The following is a 13,032-nucleotide window of genomic DNA, read 5'->3' on the forward strand; positions in this document are numbered from 1 at the left end:
AGCCTGTGCAGGAGTAGTGTGGGCATGTGGCTAAATCAGAAGTGAGGAGCTGTCCCTTCCTTTGGCACTTCACCTGCCTTGCATGAAATGGGGACGTTGGGAAGCCAGGCTGCAGGCTGGCTGGCTTTTTTTGGTAGCTTTCTTGGTGGCATTTGCTTTGTGCAGTGCTCCTACCAACCAGCAGAAATCACTAGGGAGAAGCAGCTTACTTGTTGCTTTACCCTTCTGGGTAGGACTTCCAAAACTGCTTAGTTTTTTTACCTCTCCTTCCAGAAAAGTGAATGGCAAAACTTGCTTGCCTGCAGTGGGATTAGGTAATCAACCTCACAGCAGTCCCTGCCTTGCTCCCCCGATCACTTCTCCAGCCAGATGCCCAGGCAGAGAGTCCATCTTTGTCTTCCAACCTGAGATGCTGTCTCTTCACTAACTAAATAAGGAATATCATGTCTTCATATTTCTGTCAGCTGATTTGCAATTAAAAAGGGACCTATAGGACCAAGAAGAACCATATCCTTCCTTTGAGGATTGCCTCCCTTTTTATTTAAGATTTTTGCAGACTGATAATTCCATCTGAAGGCCTCCTGCAATACTGTGGTAACCCTTGGATGCTATTCAAGTGCATCCTGGCCCCTGGTGTGTGCTTATTGCCTCATAATTGCTCTAAATAAGTTGGGAATGATGAAATTAAAGTGTCATTGATATCAGGCAGCTCTGGAACACTGCAGTTAGAGGCATGTAAGGGAAGTGGACAGATGGGGAGATGTTAGAATAATAGGTATTCAATGCAGATTTTACCCTGTTTGGGATCCCCAATCTAAGCACAGTTCAACTTCACAGTGCAGCAAGTTTGGCAGCTTCCATGCTGGTGCCTCAGCCGAGCATTTGGCATGAGTTGATTTTGTACAGGACAAAACTGGATGACCTCCCTCAGTTCCCCAGAGTTTCCTAATATTGCGCTCTTCAGGGGCAAGGACATGCAAAATAACCCTGAGGCCACACAAAGTCCCCAATCTGTAAATCCTCAGTGGCCAGTCCTTGGGTCAGTGTGGTCAAAATGAAGCAAGTAGGTGCAGGCTGTTGGGGCTGTGCTGGTTCATCAAACAGGCAGGGCCTGTCTTTATGTTCACTCCCTTAATCTGTAATGGACTGACAGCTGAGTTTTGGGTTCTTGCATTGAACCCAGAAGGGAGAGAGTAGGATGTCTCGTACTCTGGTGTGCAGAAAGCTGGCCTGAGACTCTGATGTGCCTGGGAATGGCAACCCCTGATCTTTATGCCCTGCCTGGGAAAGCATCCCTTGTCCCAGCATGGGGCAGCACTGGCAGGGATGATGGAGAGGTAGGGAGGACATGGGGGATGGTGGGGTTGGGAGATACCCTGGGGATCTGCTTGGTGTTATTCAGTAGCTGCTCTTGTTCTCTGCTTACCTGAAAATGTTGCTGCCTTTAGTTTCCTTTGCTCTGAAAAAGAAACTTGATTTTTACTGTATGTAGTCAAAGGCGAAGAATGGTATTTTCTTCTTGGCTGGCAGTCTTACTGTGGGAGCAGAGGGGCCTGGATGGGACCTGAATCCAGATCCTAAGCAAAGGCACTTTTGTGACAATCTGTTCCCAGCCAGAATAGACTCATCGCATAATCCATGGGGTGAAATTCATCCAAATCATGGACATGCAGACCAGCAATTCAGCACTTATCCCCATGACTGGGTATCCCATCCCTGATCCTGCAGTGAGAGCTGCCTGGGTGAGGTAATAGAATGCTCAAGAGGAGCATCTTGGCCAAAGCACCCCATTTTTGGAGCCTGAAGGGGGTGGCTGGTCCCAGGGCTGTAAGTGAAGATGAGCTTCACCTGCCTGCAAGCACTTGTGTGCTTGCGTAGCCTTATAGGTGTGTCCAGTTTCATGATTGTACAGTTAATAGTTTTCTGAAGATATGTGGCAGGTACAGCACAACAGCTTTCCCTCCAAAAAAACGCCAATCATTTTAATCACTTGCCTAAGATTTGGGCCAAGTCCAGCCACCTGGCTTTGGATAATAACTCTCCCAAGCCTTCCTGGGCTAGTCTTGTGAAGCATTGGTGTTATCAGGACACAGAAATGGATTGAAGGTGCACCAACACGCAGCCAGCCGGCCTGCAGGATGGCTGGCTGGTTGCAAAGATATGGAAAGTTACATTTCTCAGTCTGAGCCAGTTCTATTCCTGTAACTGGCCTTGGCTGGGACTTTGGCTTCCCCATGGCTCATTGGATGCTCACCATGTGATATGCTTACCTGGCTTTGGGTTGAGACAGCAGGATCCCTTGCTCTGGGCAGCCCTCCAAGCTCAGGACTGATCTTTCAGAGAAGTTCAAGACCTCTGAATTCCACCTCTTGCATGTTTAAAGGCCAAAGGAGACCTCTGGCCTGCAGAGGTCTGACCTGCTCTGCAAGAGAAGCCAGAAATTGTCCCCTGCTGATTCCTTTGTCAAGGCAGTAACTCTGGGTACACTCAAGCACATGGTTCCCAGACACAGGAGCTACAGGGTCTTGGCTCTGCTGGCAGGTAGGAGAGGTCTCTGTGAAGCTGCAGAGGAGCAGCCATCTGTTCCTAGCTGGGGCATTTGGAGCAATCCTTTGAGTAAGGGTGCTCCTGGAGCACCCAGGCTGGCTGGTGCTGTTGATGGCACCCTGCTCTAGCAGGGGGCTGTATGGGGCAAAGCAGTCTGTTTGCAGGAGGGATCATGGACACTGCCCTGGGCTCGTACCAGTGACTGAGTGTTCAAATATCTCTAATACATGGTACCTCCAAGCAAATGGCTCACACTGCAGGAGGCGGTTACAGTGCTGTAAATTCCTACAGGCAGGAAACACCCTGGGTTTGGAGGGGTTTGGGTGTTAATTTATTGAGTTCACTTTCTCAAAAGAATCTATAAGCTGCAGGGATATGAGCATGATGCCATATGTGCTTTCCAGTGAGTGGGCCAGTCTCCCTGGTACCCAGCACCCCGCAGTGCTGCAGTCCTCTTCAGGGGTGACCTCCCACCCATCGCTGCTGTTCCTTCTGCTCAGGTAGAAATGCCCCCTCCTGTCGCAGCCCCTCTGCAGTTGCGCTCATGACCCAACATGCTGAGTTATTGACAAAAGCTGATGCATGTGCTGGTCAGCACAGTGCACTGTGATCTCGGGATCCCCTCTCAGTGCACCCTCCTGCCTTTGTGTTGGCTGAAGCAGAGTTATCCCTTTCTCCTCATCTTCTATGTGTGTAGGCTCATCTCTGTTCTTGCCTTGTCTTCCTTGGCTTCCCCTTGGTCACTTCCAGGAGGTGACTGCCTCTGGGCTCAGTGCCTTGGGCTGGGATAGGTCTATGCCAGCTCCCACCAAGAGCCATACCCTTCTCTGCATGGTTCAATGCACAGAATCACAGGTTGGAAGGGACCTCAGGGATCATCTAGTCCAACCTTTCTAGGAAGAGCCTAGTCTAAACAAGATGGCCCAGCACCCTGTCCAGATGACTCTTAAAGGTGTCCAACGTGGCAGAGTCAACCACTTCACTGAGGAGATTATTCCAATGGTTCCAATGCAGCATGGCTCACCCCTGGACCCTCAAGGAAAAGGTCCTGGCGTCACTCATTAGCAAGTGAGCTGGGCACTGCCATGGCACTGGGGAAGAGGGAGAGTGCAGGGCATGGCTGGCTCATCCATGCAGACATGCTGGGTTTTGGACAGCGCTAAAGTTGGCTGTTCCTGCCGGGCAAGGAGGAGGAAGGAGCAGTGCTGGGTGGAAAGCCCTGGTGAGCTGGGCTTGGCATGGGTGTAGTAGGAGGAAGGGGGTAGTGCTGGATGTTCCCAGGAGAAGCCACAGGAGTTGTTACCCTGTATGATCCCCTTCTTGGCACCTGCAGCCAACTTGGCTTTCATGGGTAGTGAAAAAGGCCTAGCAGATATCACGGCTTGTTTTGCTACCAGGAACTGCTTGATGCTTTAGACAACTGCCTTGCTGGTTGTGCTGTGTGTAGCCCTGGCAAGGCTTGGTCTGGGGGAGGTTCATTTCTGGGGAACAGATCCCTTGGGTTTACTGAGTGCTGTTCTGGTGGAGGTGGTGCATTTTTTCACACTAGGATTCTGCTAACTGGTCCAAACTTCAATATTCCATGGACTTTGCAACCCCTGCAAATAGGGCAGGTCTCAGACTGAGCAGAGCAGGTTGGTACTGGTCCCCTGGTCCCCAGTTGCCCCAGGTGCCAGGAGATGTCCTGGCCCTGTCCTGCAGGGTAGTAGGTGGAAGGAAGGACTTGTTTTCGCGTCTTGACCCCTCAAGGCTGAGACTTTGTGGAGCCTTTCACCCAGAGGTGAAGTCACTCACCGTGACCACCTTTAACAGCTGCTTCTCTGCATTGTGGGTTGTAAATGTCCCCTTAATTTAGTGCCTGCAGTGCACTAAAGCAGCAACCTTAGCACAGCCTCTGCATAGTAACTGAAGATGCTCTAGATCCTTTGTTCTGACACAAGGCTGCTCTCCTTGACTGCTGTAGCACCAGTAGCTGATGTCTCCCTTACTCTGGGTGCCTCTGTCCCATCCCTGCTGTGTGTCACAGCCCGATCTGCTCCTGGGGATGACAGGAGGGGCTGGTGCCTCTGTGACCTCTGCGCTTGGGGTAAGGGCAGGAGTCGACAAGGAACAGCAGCAGGATCCTGCCCCTGGGGTCAGAGATGCAGCAGGGCTCCCTGCATGGCTCTGGGGTCTGCTCCATCCCCACCTGAGCAGGCACCAAGCTGGTCACTGAAGCACCTTGCTCCTCCCTGTTGGTACCAGACTGCCCCTCTGCCCCAAGACTAAGCCTCCCGATGACTTGTTTTTCAAAGATAACTGTTAAATAGAGATATTTAGCCTAATCCAGCCAGGAAGATCAGTCCAGGCAGTAATGCACTCACTTCCCAAATGTTTCATTTCTTTTGGCTAAACTTACTAGTGAAAGGTGTGGGTTTTTTACTCTTTTGTAAAAAAGAATAACAGCTCTGACCTTGGAGAGAAATGAGGGTTCAGAGCTTTCTTTCCTTTTTTGTTGCTATTTTTCTTGCAAAATATTCTAGTTGAGAAGGATTTTTTGCTTAAACAATTTATGCCCAGTGGATAGATTTATTCTGTTCAGCTGCCAGCCACAAGAAAGCCCTGTTATTCCCTGTGGCATGGCTTTTTTTTTTTCCCCTCAATATTCATAAATACTCTTTGCTAAATCTGAGTTTCTACTTGCAAACGTGAGGGACCAGGTACTCTTGCCCTGTTCCTGATGCTGGATGTGCCTCCTTGTAGCCATCTTGCCTCATTTGCTGGCCTGGCCCTAGGTACCCCAAGTAGTCCAGGACGTGCTCCTAAATCTCCCTGTCTCCCTATGCCTGATCCCTTTCTTCTCCCTTGTTATTTCCATCTCTCGAGGATAAAGGCTGTGGAAAAATTGCCTTTTTTGAATGTCCTGGCACCAAGAGATGCTTTGTAGGCAGAACCTCCAAATCCCACCTGGCTGCTACCTCCCACGCCTCTGCTCCCAGCCAACACTGTGCTGTCCTGGCTTTTAGCAAGAACCAGGCAAGAAAAAAGGATTTCTAGGCTTGCTGGGTGGTTTAGTACCATTCCTTCAAGGGAGAAGGGGAAAACGTGAAGGTTTGGTTTGGTTCTGAATGATTTATCTGAATGAATGTGGCAGAAATGCAAAGTGTTTGGGCATGACAGCAGAGTTTGTTTGCATTTTGGGTAGAAAAAAAATTAGGCTCAGGGAGGAAAAAAGGGAGACATTTTCTTTTAAACACATCAAAACTGTTTGGTTTTAATGCTGACTGATCACTTAATATTCTTTTCTGAAACACTGTTCCATGTGAAAAGGCAAGTTTGCTAGGGCTGTGATTGCTGCAGCTGCCTGGCTTACTGGTCAGTTTGGCTGCAGTAGCTCCAGAGCTTGCCTGTCACCACCTGCCTGCCAGTCCCTTGCATGATTTGTGTCTGCCTCAGTTTCCCTTCCCTCACCTGCACCCCATGCAGCATATCCGTGCGGGAGAGCCCTGACTGCCTTCTGTCATCCCTGCTGGGGTGCGCTAATGTAGGGGATACATGTGCTGCTGCAGCTGTCTTGCTCAAGAGATTTAATTGAGGTCTGGACTGAGATCTCCAAACTCATTGCAGTGGTGAGCCTGAGACATACCATCCCTTCCCTGATGTCCAGCTTGCTGGCTCTGTCTCTCTAGTGCTTTAGAGCTCAGATTTTCAGCCTCCTCACCTCTCCACTAGTGCAATGTTTTAGGAACAGATGGGCTTAATTTCCGATTGCCACCCCCTGAACTTGGGAGGAGGTTTGAGTTTGGAGCAAGTCTGCTTCTTATTCCATGTGACTCCATCCGGCAGACTCCTGTCTGCAGGCAGCCAGGTCTGCCGGCCCTGTGGACACATAGCCTCCTACTGAGGACCTGGCGAATACCCTTCTTTGTGCCAAGGAGGGCTCTCTGAAGTAAGATTTTCTCTCTTAGCAGATAAATCTGTCTCCATGTTACCTTAGCAGTAGCAATGGCTGAGCATCATCTTACAGCTTGATAATGTTGAGATGCTTAGTCTAAGCTTCATCTAATCCTCTTTCATCTAGCAATCGGGCTAGTGATCACGCAAAAACAGGTTTTCTGAAACCAGCCTCAGCATTTTGTGGTGTGTGCTCACGCTGGAAGGGTAATGCTCCTGCGGTATCTCAGTGCTGCTGCCCATGAACTGAACCAGAGGAAAAAGGGAAAAGAAAATAAAATTAGGTTTCTAACCTGAACTATGTTACCTGATTTGTGGATTTTGGGTTTGGTGTTGGCTTGTTTTCACAGGATTTTGTGGCATGTGGTTTCCTTATCTGGCTTTGCGTGGAACATAAACGTGATTTTTATAACCATGACTTTGGGTTGGATTAAAGGTTTGAGGTGTTTTTTGAGAACATCCTCTTGGATCTGACCCATGTTGTTCCTCTCTGCTGCACGTTGCCAGTGCACTCCAGGAATCCTGCAGCTCTTCAGGGAGCGATAGGAGTCAGTGCTTGGCAAGGAAATGCAGAGTCTTGGGTCAGCACCAAGGGGTAGTCTGGGAGAGGAAGAGAAGGAAGGGTTAAAGCAAACTTAAAATACTTCCATTTCCTTCCTGTGTGTTGAGGCCCTGAATTCAAGGTGGAATTGGGGGCTGATGGACCTTGTTCATGCTTGAGAACGTGTGGACTGTGAACTTTGGAATCAAAACCTGATTCTTGCTTGCTGAAGGTGGGAGCCTTGTGTGTGTCGTTCAACAGACTCATTGTCCTCCAGCATCACCTGTCACCTAGACACCCAGCTGGGGGATAGGCTTTGTGCTGTAGGGATGGAGTGGCTTGGCTGTGATCCTGGCACAAGGCAATATTAGGGGCTAGCACCCAGAACCACCCTCCCATGGCCTTGGGGAATAGAAGAGGGGTCATGGGGTTTGCTGCTGGTAAGATCTGATCAGCCCTGAGCTGGTTACCAGCTGGGAGTTAGAGCTCATCCCTGGGATCTGATTTTAGCCAGCTCTGGGATGAACGTCATCCCTCCTTGAGCAAGAGAAGTCAGGTGGGCAAAGCATTCCTCAATGACTGTTTGCCAGGGCTGCTGTAGTGTGAGCTAGCTGCAATGGTGGCTGTGGGTGGGAGGGAGTGAGCAAACCCTCCTGGATGGGCTCTCCAGCAGGGCAGGTCCCTCAGCTTGGGTTTGCTGCTAGTGTGATACTTCAGGAGTCCTCCTGCTTATCTCTTGTGTGGCCACTGGCACAGAAAGCCCTGTGCTAGCGAGCAGATGAGCAAGTGCACCTTGAGCGCAGGGCAAGAGATGAAGACTGTTGCATGGGGCAGTGTGGTGTCTGGGAACAGACTTAACACCAGCAGCTGCTTGCTGTCACCACCTTGTCCTGATCCCTTAACTGTGCTCAGCCTTGGACCCCAAAACCTCCCTCCTTTTCTGCCGAGATTGGATGTTTCTCCCTCCAGCACCTTCTCTCACTCTCCCCATCCTCCTGTCTTGCAGGGCTGTGTGTCCAGGGCTGAGCGAGGTGCCTCACTACTCCACGTTGGGTCCCATGAGACAGGCAGGACCCCCCTGTGCTTCCCACCTGGGGCTGCAGCACGCCCCTCTCCCTCCGCTGCACAGGAAGCCTCTCCAGCACCTGAAACGAAGCTGCATAGGTCTGCTGCCTCGGTGAGTCCCTGGGCTTTTGCTTTCCTTTCCTGTGCCACTTCTCTGGAGAATAACATGCTACAGGGTTTGCTTTCCCATTTGCTCCACATGCATCTCCCTGCCGCAGCAGGATGCACAGTGTGCAGTGCGTACGCGGGCCTGCAAAAAAGGTTTTGCATGAACAGCTTATGCACCGAATAATTCAGGTTTCAGTCAACAGAAACAGCTCACGAATTCAGGTTGTATTTAGCAAGTGGTTTTGGCTGGGGAAAAAAGTGAAACACTGAAAAGTTTCATTTTGACATTTTCAAAATGAAACCTTTCAGCCATCTGTTTCGAGATGACATTTCATTTTGAATTTTTTCTAGGTTTTTTCAGTGTGGGGGGGGGGAAGCCACCTACAAACAAAACGAAAGCTTCACTTCACACCAAACAAAATATTTCGTTCATCCCCAGATTATCACTAGGGTTTTAAAATTTGGCAAAGAAAAATAAACTTTTGGTCAGCCTGATTTACTTACTTTTCTCAGTTTGGCCACTAAAACAAAAAAAAGCAAACAACCCCCCTGTTATTTCAGCCCAAATCCTCAAAATAGGTTGCTGTCAGGGTTGAAAGCTGGAGGAATGGGTGTTACACCAGGGAGTTTGGGCAGCCCCGGCAGGCAGGAGGAGGGACCCTTGCCCTCAGCAGCACAGCACAGAGTGAGGAGGTGGTGACTGCAAAACCTGCGGGGTTATTTTCTTTGTGTGAGGGAGTCGGAGCTGCGAGGCACGTACTATGCATCGTTGGGTTTTTTGAGTGAGATCTTGGGAAGAGCCTGTGGTGGCAGAACATGTTGTACCAATGACTTCAGGGATGGCAAGAGAGACTCTGTGGGAGCTAATTTTAGCTACAGCAGAAAGCTTGTGCCTGTGAGGACAGTATGCTGTGCTGAGTCCACCTGGGAGTCAGCATCCTCCTGGGAACAGGACGGAGCCCGAAGGCTGTGGTGGTGGCCACTGGCACAGGTGCCCAGACCTGTGCTTGGCTGCTGCTGGGTGCCGCAGGAGCATGGCAGGTCTCACCCAGCCCCATTAGCTCCCCGCAGCATCTGTGCCTGTTATCTCAATGCTTTCCCTGTCCACTGTTTGAGAAAGTCCAGTTTAAGGGGGGATCAATGTGACACTGAAGGCACCTACTGGTCTGCCTGGAAAGTGTTTGCAGCCGGTCTGTGTGGGAGAAACCTGTGGAGAAACAGGAGTCTGCTGGGGTGGGGAGGGAGGAGAGTGGGAAAGGGGAAGCAGCAAGGGGGGAAGGTGGCATGGCCAAAGCATGGAGGTGAAGGGTTCAAACACATGCCAGCTTGGTTTGGGGTCAGCAGGTGTAGCAAAGTCATGGGAATGAGGGAGAAATGCCATCGCCCAGCAGCACTCTGGCTTGCAGGAGAGCAGCAGTTGGGCACTGTGAGGGCCACAAGCTGCTGATTCAAGGCAGAGGGACACTGCCTTGCAGTGAACAAGACCCTATGCATGGGGCTGCAGAAGAAGCCTGCATGGGCTCCTCTTGGCCCCTTAATGACAAGAAGGAGATGGTCTGACTATACATGTCAAATCCTATCACTATGAGTGCCTAGGTAGCCCTTCCACCATGCTCTCAGCTGAAAGCTGAAGCTACCTAATTAGAGAAAGAGGATGCACTTTACATTTACTATACCCTCTTCACTCCCAGTTTATCCCAGATGTGACCTTATCAACTGCCATATTGCAGAACTGCTGGATGTAGAGGTGTGCTGGAAGGGAGATTGCTGTGCTTGGTGGGGGCTGCCAGAATCCTCCCTGGTGTGAGGCTGTAACTGCCCTGTGATGGCTCATGCCCTTCATCAGGAAGGAGGAATGAAGGGCTGAATTGTAGTGGGAGAGTAGGAGAGACCCAAAATCATGACACAAACAAAATCTGTGCAGCAGGAATGCACCCTCCACTGATTTCCTAGGAGGAGTGTGCTGCTGGCATGTCCCTGGCTCCCAGCAGCCTGGGCATACAGGACTCTCACTCCAGCAGAAAGGCTTAAGATACAAAGAGTACCAGGCAGGTGTCTCAGTATGTGGTGGGGACAGCAGGTGTTTGATATCCATTCTTGTGTGCTCCCCATGCTTTTGTCAGCACTAGCTCCCTGCTGAAGCGTTACAGGGTTGCTGCCTTTGTTGCAGAGGCAAAAATTGGCTGTTCAGAGCTATGTGATCAGAAGGGATCAAGGGTTTTTGCAGATATGAAACCAGTGTCTGCCTTTATTTGGAGGGGAGCCAGTTGTGCCCAAGCCTCTGTCTGCTGTTTTGCAGGTGGTTGTGAACCTAGGGTGTGCAGGTGGCAGTGGTAGGACTTTCATCCCTGTGGCCTCCATGCCAACAGGTCCTTGTGGTATGCCCGTGCCAGAGCACAGCTCAGGTTCTGGGTGCTTAGAGCAGGGACCAGCCTCTGGGATGTGGGGTAGATGCACAGAGGCAGAGCTTGTGGGGCTGTATGTTCCTATGCATGATGTGGGCCTGGAAGATTGTGGTTGTCCATGGGTGGGAGGTGGGTTGGAGGAAGGGGGTTTATCCCACAAGGAATCCCTCCAGCCTGGTTTGGGAGAGGTGAAAGGGTCTTTCCCAGGCCCTTAACTGGAAGACCCTGAAACCTGCTGAGTCACTTACCTCTGTTTTTGCATTTATTATTCCCATCTTCCATTCTCTTTCTCTGTTTTCATCTCTCCCTCTCCTTTTCCCCCCCCTTCACCTTTATCAGTAGCTAATGAAACAGGCAGGGAGAAACCCAATTCATACAGTAATTAAATTTACTTAGTGGGTATTCAGCTGGAGTAATGAGAAGTTTAATTCAATGATTAGTTTTTTCTTTCATTAATTAAAAATGGAACAATGGTGTAGTTACAGTGGGCTGCATTGATCCTCCTTGTGAAAGCTGCTGATGGAGGAGAAGGAAGGCTTCTCATTTTTTTTCTATCCACCCTGGATGCTCTCCCCACACACAGATGCCTTTATTGTCCCCTGTCTCTCAGTTGACCCCTCTGCCCAGGTGTCCCTGACTCTCTGGGTAAGGGGTGCTTGGCGCAATGAGGGAGGAGAGCAGTGGAACAGCCCCTGCCCAGGTCCCCTCCCCAATCTGTCCCCAGAAACAGCCCTTCATCTTAAAAGGGGATTTGAAATATTTGCTGTAGGTGGAAGATTGAAAAAGCAGGTCTCAGCCCACAAGAAGTTTGGGGAGGGAGAGCTGTTTTCCTTCCCAGCTAAACAGATTTTGATCCATTTAAATGTTAAATCCATAAACATGTTTTTAGTCTTTTAAAATAAGTCATGTGTGAAAGCAAAAATAAATAAATACACCAAATAAATTGTTTCCCATTTTTCAATGCTTTCTGCAGGCTCATGAGCAATGTTAGGACCTCAGATGTCCTCTGAAGCATGGTTGGGCACGTTGTGTTCCCTTAAAGCAGAGGCATTGGTTTGCTCCTAGTTTTCACATGGAAAGTTTGTTTTGGTAGCTTTTGAGATTATCGTAAGATCTGCTAAGTATATGAGTTCATAAGGAGATGTAGTCAATAATGGGAATAAAAAACCCCACAACAAAAAATGAACTATTAATTGATATCATAGATCCAGTCTGTGCAGGAGCTATGTGCATAAGGTGGGCTGGCTCAGGTGGCTGGGCAGGAGAGAAAGCACTGCATCCCATCTCGCCTGTGTCCTCTCTGCCCCATGTGTCCTCCAAGTCATCAGTTTCTCTGCTGCTGTTGTGGGGACTCTGTGATGGTGAGAATTAACCAAGGACTGGGAGCAGTGAGCACCCCGGATTGAAGCCAGTAAGTGCTAAGGGCACTCAACACCTCTGGAAATTAGATGTTTTTGCTTTCCTTGGGTGTCTTTGGGTTATCTCTGGTAACTGCTTTGGAAAAGCTAGTGGGCAGGCAAGAGGCTTCTGGCCAGCCCAGTGCTGTGCCCCTGTGCTGGGAAGGGCAGGCAGAGACCTGCAGTGGAGCTGGGGCCCCTCCAGTAGCACTCATGTCTCCCAAGGCTCCTCTGTGCCCCCCTGCTTGTGGAGCTACTCAGGATTTAGAGAAATACTTTTTTAATTCCAAAAAACCAAGGAATATACCCCCCTTGCCTTGACCTTGCTCCCCAAAGCAGTGAAAATTGTGATGGAAAATAATTTCTGGCAGGAGAAAAGGTAAATAAGGGAACAATCCTTTCCACACGTGGCAGGAGTGTCACAGCTGTGGTACCTGCACTGCCCCCTCTCCAGCATGTTACTTCAACTGTGGCAGCAGCAGGGAGGTGAGCCTGGGGCTAGGATGTAGTTGATTTGGGCACTCTGGTGCTGGCAGCCTGACCAGGCTGTGCTGCCTCCCATGTTTGGGGCAGGTAGAGAGGGGTCAGCTTGCCCAACTTGGGTTTAGGGAGCATCCCCTACCTGTCAGAACGGCAGCACAGGGTGAGGCTGCAGTAGGGCAGGGAGGGACAGGGCCTCTGTCCCTATGCACTCCTTGGCTGGACTGGAGCTCCTGGTATCTGGCAGGGCCCCACACCATGGGGAGGTGTGATGGTGCTTTGCTCTGGGCAATGTTTTGGGTTGTCTCTGGCTATAGTATCTCCAAATCCCAGTACATCTATGGGAGGACCCCCAAACACTCCAGGTCCATGGGATGCAGTGTCAGTCAGCCAAAGCCTTGTGCCCTGTTGCTGGGGTCCTGAGCTGCGAGACCCTTTCGCAGCTCTGGGCTTTAGTGGTGTTTTGCAATTCCTGTCCTGTGTGAACCACTTTTTTGTGCTGCATGACCTGGATCCGCCAAGGCTGGTGTATAGGGGTGCAGCCAGGAGCAAGGCC

At 50.3% G+C, this 13,032-nt stretch overlaps 1 protein-coding gene across 3 annotated transcripts in view; it reads left to right on the plus strand.

The window, feature by feature from the left end:
* LINGO1 (leucine rich repeat and Ig domain containing 1) overlaps window positions 1-13,032 on the plus strand; it is a 164,470-nt gene that overhangs the window by 86,076 nt on the left and 65,362 nt on the right. The window contains exon 3 of one of the 3 annotated variants that reach the window (XM_075099928.1): window positions 8,028-8,198. The exons of the other annotated variants lie outside the window; for them this stretch is intronic. The gene's annotated coding sequence lies outside the window, so the exon portion shown is untranslated. The remainder of the gene's footprint in view (window positions 1-8,027; window positions 8,199-13,032) is intronic. 3 annotated transcript variants of the gene reach the window in all.

This window comes from Phalacrocorax aristotelis, chromosome 7 (genome assembly GCF_949628215.1).
Source record: "Phalacrocorax aristotelis chromosome 7, bGulAri2.1, whole genome shotgun sequence".
Taxonomy (NCBI): Eukaryota; Metazoa; Chordata; class Aves; order Suliformes; family Phalacrocoracidae; genus Phalacrocorax; species Phalacrocorax aristotelis.